Below are 7,215 nucleotides of genomic sequence, written 5' to 3' on the forward strand. Positions count from 1 at the left end.
TACTTTCTATAACAATAGTATTTCAATTTTTATATGTAAAATAAACATTAAAAAAACCTCTCCGTTTACTGCTTCTAGAAGCTTATTTGAGTAATTCTTGTTAGTTTATTGAGCCTTCTTTTCTTCTTTTTTTTTCAACAGGTCCATGTTAAAGTGACTAAAATAATAGGGCAATGTACCTAGATTGAGGAAAGGGACTTTGAAATTTTAGTTAGGAATTTGAAACAATTCTAAGGCACTGAAAAAACGTTAGAGACCATTAAAACAGTGCATTAGGCTATTTAACTCCGTCCTAAATCGACTGATTTTTTAACTACATCTTTTATTTTAAAGTAATAGCCTAATAGCAATGAAATGAGCTCTGACTGCTTTAAGTTAGTAAAGTAGAAACTTAAGACTACGTACATAAAAAATAAAAGTGATTTATCTTTTTTAAAGTCATCTACAGTAGTGGATTAAAAAAAATACTGGTGAAAAATCAGCCAAAAAAAACACAAAAAAAAAAACTTGAAAATACCACCAAGTAGCTGAAGAAGTTTGGTTATCTTTGGGAATCAACAGTTTGGTAGAGTTTGAATTTTTGCAGACGAACGGAATGGCCCAATCTACTAATTACTTCTATTTATTTTTCATCACGTTCCAATGTTTCAACTCTGACGAAAATGTGACAATGGCATAAACACTTCATAATTTTGAAAAAACAGCAAAGACAATAACATAGAAAATCATATTTTTCAGGTAAGAAAAGACCTAAGAAGAGTTCGAGGGAAAGTTTCATTTTAATGTCCTTGGTACTTCAAACTCGTTATTAAATTTTGATATTAAATAGGCTAGGATACCTACAAGAAGGGTATGTGGAATTTCCTATTTAAAAACACAGTGATAGAAAACGAGATGCCTTGCTTGTAAACATCCTACAGTTTTTTTTAAATTATTGTTTGTCTTTAGGATTTAGTGTCTCACAAGCCAACCAAAATAAAACTTCCGGCTTCAATTATACTAAGAATATTTAAAAACTAAACAAACTTTCATTTTTGCTACGTTTTTACGATTCGGACAAACATTTAGAGGGGGGTCAAACCCCTTCCCTGATAAAGCCTTGAACATAAATTATATAGAAAAGCTGAAAAACTGAAAAATAGCTCTTGGAGTTTTCGACTTGGAGTTTACCAACGAACTGTTTGTACAACGAAGGCTTTTAGTAGAACTAAGTAAAAACTACTTTTAGTAAAAAAAGCTCAAATTTTTGACTATTTAACAAGTCTGAAAAGGAGAAAAAACACGTTGAAACAAAGATGTGTTGTAGTGTCACAAGAATCCAATGAGACAAATATACCAATCCCTATCCCAAGATTTTATTTTAACATTCATGATAACCCCTCACCCTTCTAAATATTGTGCTGGTCAGCATGTGAATGTTTTGAGTGACATAAAGGACAAAAAACTAAATTTTAGCTCTTTTCTTCCTTCCTCCCCCCACACACAAAAACGAGTAGAACCCCTTTCTATGTCCGTCTAAAGATCAATGGTAGGTTGACAAAGCCTGTCAGAAAATTGATTTTTATTATAAATACAACTGGACTAAGATAAGAAGTTTTGGAAATGACCACATTAACCAAAGCTACAGGGTGTGTAGGTTGAGATTGGAAATTGAGAAATACCAAGATCCATGTTTCGAAACAGGATACGTGGTTAGACATACAGTATGTATGCTAGCTCCACTTATCGACGGGCGTCTATTTGTTATGGTATATCTTTGACCTCTGGCCATAGCTGGAATTGAGATTACTTTGAGTTGATGTGAGAGCATTCATGTATGGTTTTATTTATGTCAGTAATAGTCTATGTATCTTATCTTTAACCTCTTGGGACACTATGCCCTATCACGTTGTTGTCTAGAGTCAATCGCCCTGTACTGCTGTTATCTAGATTGAATAAAAAGAAATCAATTTTTAATACAAGCCTTTCTCTCGAACCTCAGTAGGCAAAAGTCTCCTTCATTTATGTTCGGCTACCCACTGATTAGGACGACACCCATAGTTATTAGCTACCCCTACCAGGGTGACGATAGAAGTCACTGGTATTGCACCTAGCAGGTCACTTCACTACATCCAGTTGATGTAACCTGTTTCCTTCACCATAGAAGATTTATAAATTTGAGCATGCTGAGGCTTCAAATACAATATATATATATATATATATATATATATATATATATATATATATATATATATATATAAATATATATATATATGATTGAAGATATTAATTTACCAGAAATTTTAAATCAGCGGCATGTGAAACAGGCCCTTCCTAGTAATTTGAATTATAATGATAGTCCAGTTTTAACTTATAAATTTTCAAAAACTATTGGGCAAATTATTTTTAATTATAATTTAACACTAAAAAGATTAGATAGTGATATAAATTGGAAACCGGTTTGTAATTGTAAGCAACTTGGCCCATTTGTAAATCCTACTTACAAACATGTTATAACAGGGGACTTGTCAATAATAAAGCAAGATGATCTTCAAATTATAATGAATAAAGGGGCTAATTTCCGTCTTTCTCATCATCTGAAACCATCGAGTGTTCTTGATGGCTTGGAAAATGATTTTGATTTATTTATTGATAAGTGGTGTAAGAAAGAGAATAAAAATAAAGAGAGTTTTCAAAGTTGGAAGAATTTAATTATTAGTAGAATAAGAAATAAAATATATTCTAACTTAAAAAATAGTAACACTAAATCATTATTTTATAATGCGAAGATTAAACAAGCAATTGCTAATCTAAAGAATGAATTTGTAATTGTGCCAGTGGATAAAGCTAATAATAATTTTGCCATAATTTGTCAGAAGCTGTATTGTGATATCTTAAAAAGGGAGTTATGCACAACTAATGTTGACGAAAAGGTAAATATAGAGGATGAGAATTTAATTGAAAAGACTAAAGAAATACTTTTTAAAAATTTTAATACTAAAATAAATGACAATGATAAAAAGTTCCCTTTCCTATATTGGACTGTAAAATTTCATAAGAATCCCCCTAAACCACGGTTTATTGCTGGAGCAGCTAAATGTCCAACCCGCATTGCTGCTACTGACCTCTCTTAAATTTTAAAGGAAATTGTTAATAAACTTAAAACCTATTGTTCTGGTATTAAAAAATTTTCGAACTTTAATCCATATTGGAGTGTTAATAATTCACTGCAGGTGATAGATTCTTTAACAATGGTTTCAGCTAAAAGAATTGAGTCTTTCGATTTTGCGACAATGTATACTAATTTACCACTTAATGTAGTGTTTGATAATTTAAAAACTGTTATCAAGAAATCTTTCCCCTTATCTAGTAAAAGGTTCTTAAAAATAGACACTTATAATAAAAAAGCTATATGGACAAATTGCTTTAATACTACAGTTAACTTGAGATGTTACAGCTTGGATATGATTTTTGAGTTATTAGAATTTGTTTTATACAATACTTATATAAGATTTGGTGGTGATTTGTACAAGCAAATTGTGGGAATTCCCATGGGGGGGAAGGGGGGAATGCCAGCCCATTTATAGCTGATTTGTTTTTAAGTCAACTAGAATATAAATATATGATGGATAAGAATAATCCAATTAATTTAAAACATGTTTTGTCAAATAATAAAAGATATTTAGATGATATTTTGGTCTTAAATTGTAAGGATTTCATTGATATTTCTAAAAATATATATCCATCAGAGCTTATTCTTGAACCTAGTCATGGCGCTGGTCATGAAGATCATTTCTTAGATTTAAATATTAATATTTGTGATAATAATAAATTAAGTTTTAAAATGTATAATAAAACGGATGATTTTGATTTTGAAGTGATTAGTTTCCCATTCCCTGAAAGTAATATACACACAAATATCACATATTCAGCGTTTTTCTCACCGTTACTTCGTTATGCAAGGATTTGTAGTAATTATATTGATTTTAAAAATAGATGTAAAATCTTAAGCCAAAAATTGATATCAAGAGGTTTTTCTGCAAATAAATTAACTTGGCAATTTAAAAAATTTAGTTTTCATTATAACGAACTTTTAAATAAATATCAAAAGAATTATCTAGAAATACTTAAAGAAATTTTCAACTAATTTCGAAGGTTTGAGAAATGTTGTTAAAGCGCCATTTATTTTGAATTGTGTTTCTAATTGAGCGGATTTTTAAAAAAATTAGCCACATGGTAAAGATGAATTCTATAATTGTTTAGTTCATTCAGGTTTTTTGCAATGTGTTAAAATTTGTGATTTGGTAAAATTTATTATATTTAGTTTACCTATTGTTGCTAAAAAGAGGGATATATTAACAGGTTAAGCTTGTTTTGGCATTACTTGGTTGTTTTACATTTGCTTTTTTTTTTCTTTCATAGGCATGTATTTTGGGGGTGATAGCTGACACGGGGATGCCATGGATATTCTGTGGTAGCCACAACACTTGGCTGGGTAGAGAATTTAAAGTGGCAAAACCCTATATAGGCCAGTGTGTTCTCCTGATGAGCCCTTGTGTTAGGTTGTTGCCGCTGAATTATTTGTCTTTATTGTTTCTATTGTTTGGTAAATGACGACTTATACTTATTGACGACATGACTGCCTGTCCATGGATTATTCTTTATGGTTGATTGTGTGTGGCTATGCTGTTTGACCTATGTGATTGTATGGATGAGTAGGATTAAGGCCTCATTCAAGTGCTGGTCTATATTAATCACTAATTTAGGAAAACAGTCTTCCTTTTCTCCTTCTGTCTCTCTTTTTTTTTTTTGTGTTTGTGCTGTTGCATTGGTGATTTCTCTTTTCATGATACATACCATACATGTATATATATATATATATATATATATATATATATATATATATATATATATATATATATATATATATATATATAACAAATAAAGAGAAACGCCACACTTTAGATGGCACTAGCAATTTGTTTGACATTAGTGCCAGTTTCCTCTCTAACTTGCCCACGTTCATAGCTGTGAACCAAAAAACCCCATTAGACATAAAATTTTATAAAAAACATCAACTGATGTAAAAAAAAAAAATATTACAACAAAAATTTAGACAAAAATTCAATGATTTAGCACAAAAAAGTTAGATAAATTAGTTGAAAAAATGTATGTTCGATAGCTTTTGCCAAACAGTTCGTGGTAACGAACTGTAGTAAGGAGCGACCCGGCTCAATAGTAACCAAAAGTCTAAAAAATAGAATTTTTGTACCAAAAGCTACATCAAAAGAATTCCATTTTAATGCTGATTTTAAATAAATAAGTTTCATCAAGTTTAGTCTTACCCATCAAAAGTTATGAGCCTGAGAAAATTTGCATTATTTTAGAAAATAGGGGGAAACACCCCCTATAAGTCATATAATCACACCATCGTATTCAGCGTATCAGAAAACCCTACGGTAGAAGTTTCAAGCTCCTATCCACAAAAATGTGGAATTTTATATTTTTTGCCAGAAGGCAGATCACGGATGCGTGTTTATTTGTTTGTTTGTTTTTTTTCCCAAGGGTGATCGTATCGACCCAGTGGTCCTAGAATGTTGCGAGAGGGCTCATTCTAACGGAAATGAAAAGTTCTAGTGCCTTTTTTAAGTGACCGAAAAAATTGGAGGGAGCCTAGGCCCCCTCCCACGCTAATTATTTTCCCAAAGTCAACGGATAACCATTTTATTCAGCGTAGTCGAAAAACCTTAAAACTATGTCTTTGGGGACGACGTACTCCCCCACAGTCCCCGTGAGAGGGGTTACAAGTTCAAAACTTTGACCAGTGCTTACATATAGTAATGGTTATTGGGAAGTGTACAGGCGTTTTCAGGAGGATTTTTTGGTAGGAGGCAGGGGTTGAGAAGAGGGGGATATGCTGGGGAAACTTTCCATCGAGGAATTTGTCATGGGGGAAGAAAATTTCCATGAAGGGAGCGCAGGATTTACTACCATTACTTAAAAAAAACTATGAAAAAATAAATATGAAAAAGTTTTTTTTCAGCTGGAAGTAAGCAGGAGCATTAAAACTTAAAACGAACAGAAATTATTACCCATATGAGGGGCTCACCTCCTCCTAATACCTTGCTCTTTACGCTAAAGTATTTTTAGTAATTTCAACTATTTATTCTGCGGCTTTTGTGATTCAGGGGTCATTCTTAATGAATTGGGACAAAATTTAAGCGAGGTACTGACGAGGGGGCGAACCCCCTCATATATGTAATAAAAACATAATAATACAAAAGTTCTTTACGTAAGCTAATTTATAAACTACGTATATCTTTTACTTATATAAAGATTCGTAAAAAATTAAAAGTTCTAGTTGCCTTTTTAATTAACCGAAAATCGGAGGGCAACTAGGCTTCCTCCCCCGCTCTTTTTTCTCAAAATCATTCGATGAAAATTATGAGAAAGCCATTTAGCCAAAAAAAATAAATATACAAATTTCGATTTAATTATTCCTCTGCGGAGAGCCAAAATGAAAACATGCATTGATTTAAAAACGTTCAGAAATTAAATAAAAAAACAAGTTTTTTAAATGAAAGTAAGGAGCGACATTAAAACTTAAAACAACCAGAAATTACTCCGTGTATAAAAAGGGCTTTTCCTTCTCAACGCCCCACTCTTTACGCTAAAGTTTTTTACTGTTTTAAAATGTAGAGTTAAGAGAAAGAGTCAAACTTTAGCGTAAAGAGCGGGGCGTTGAGAAGGAAAAGCCCCTTTCGTATACGGAGTAATTTCTGTTCGTTTTAAGTTTTAATGTCGCTCCTTACTTTCATTTAAAAAACTTATTTTTTTAATTTAATATAGCCAAAGAGCAAAGCTAAGTCCCAAGACAAATTAAAACACTAAATCATTAATTAATCTTTTCTTTTTTTTCAAATTTCGAGAATTTCCTAATTCTCTGCCTCCGGCCAGGAGCACGATGTGTGGTTGGGGGAAATCATTCGACGCCTTGCGTTTTTTTACCCCAGATTTCGCCAGGTACCAATTTAGAACTGGGTCGACTCGTACTGAGCTTACAGAGACACACCGTTGACGGCTGTTACAAACCACATAAGCAGCAACACCGGGACTCGAACCCCTATCATCTCGGACAAAGGATTTCAAGTCTGTGATTTAAAGTCTAAGTATTAACATAATTGTAGCCCGATGAATAAATACTTTTGAGAATAAGGAATCCAATGATACAAGTAT

General features: G+C 32.1%; 1 protein-coding gene across 2 annotated transcripts in view; it reads left to right on the forward strand.

The window, feature by feature from the left end:
- LOC136026470 (protein MON2 homolog) overlaps window positions 1-7,215 on the forward strand; it is a 483,967-nt gene that overhangs the window by 336,745 nt on the left and 140,007 nt on the right. The window lies entirely within an intron of this gene.

The sequence above is a fragment of the Artemia franciscana genome, chromosome 4 (genome assembly GCF_032884065.1).
Source record: "Artemia franciscana chromosome 4, ASM3288406v1, whole genome shotgun sequence".
Lineage (NCBI taxonomy): Eukaryota > Metazoa > Arthropoda > Branchiopoda > Anostraca > Artemiidae > Artemia > Artemia franciscana.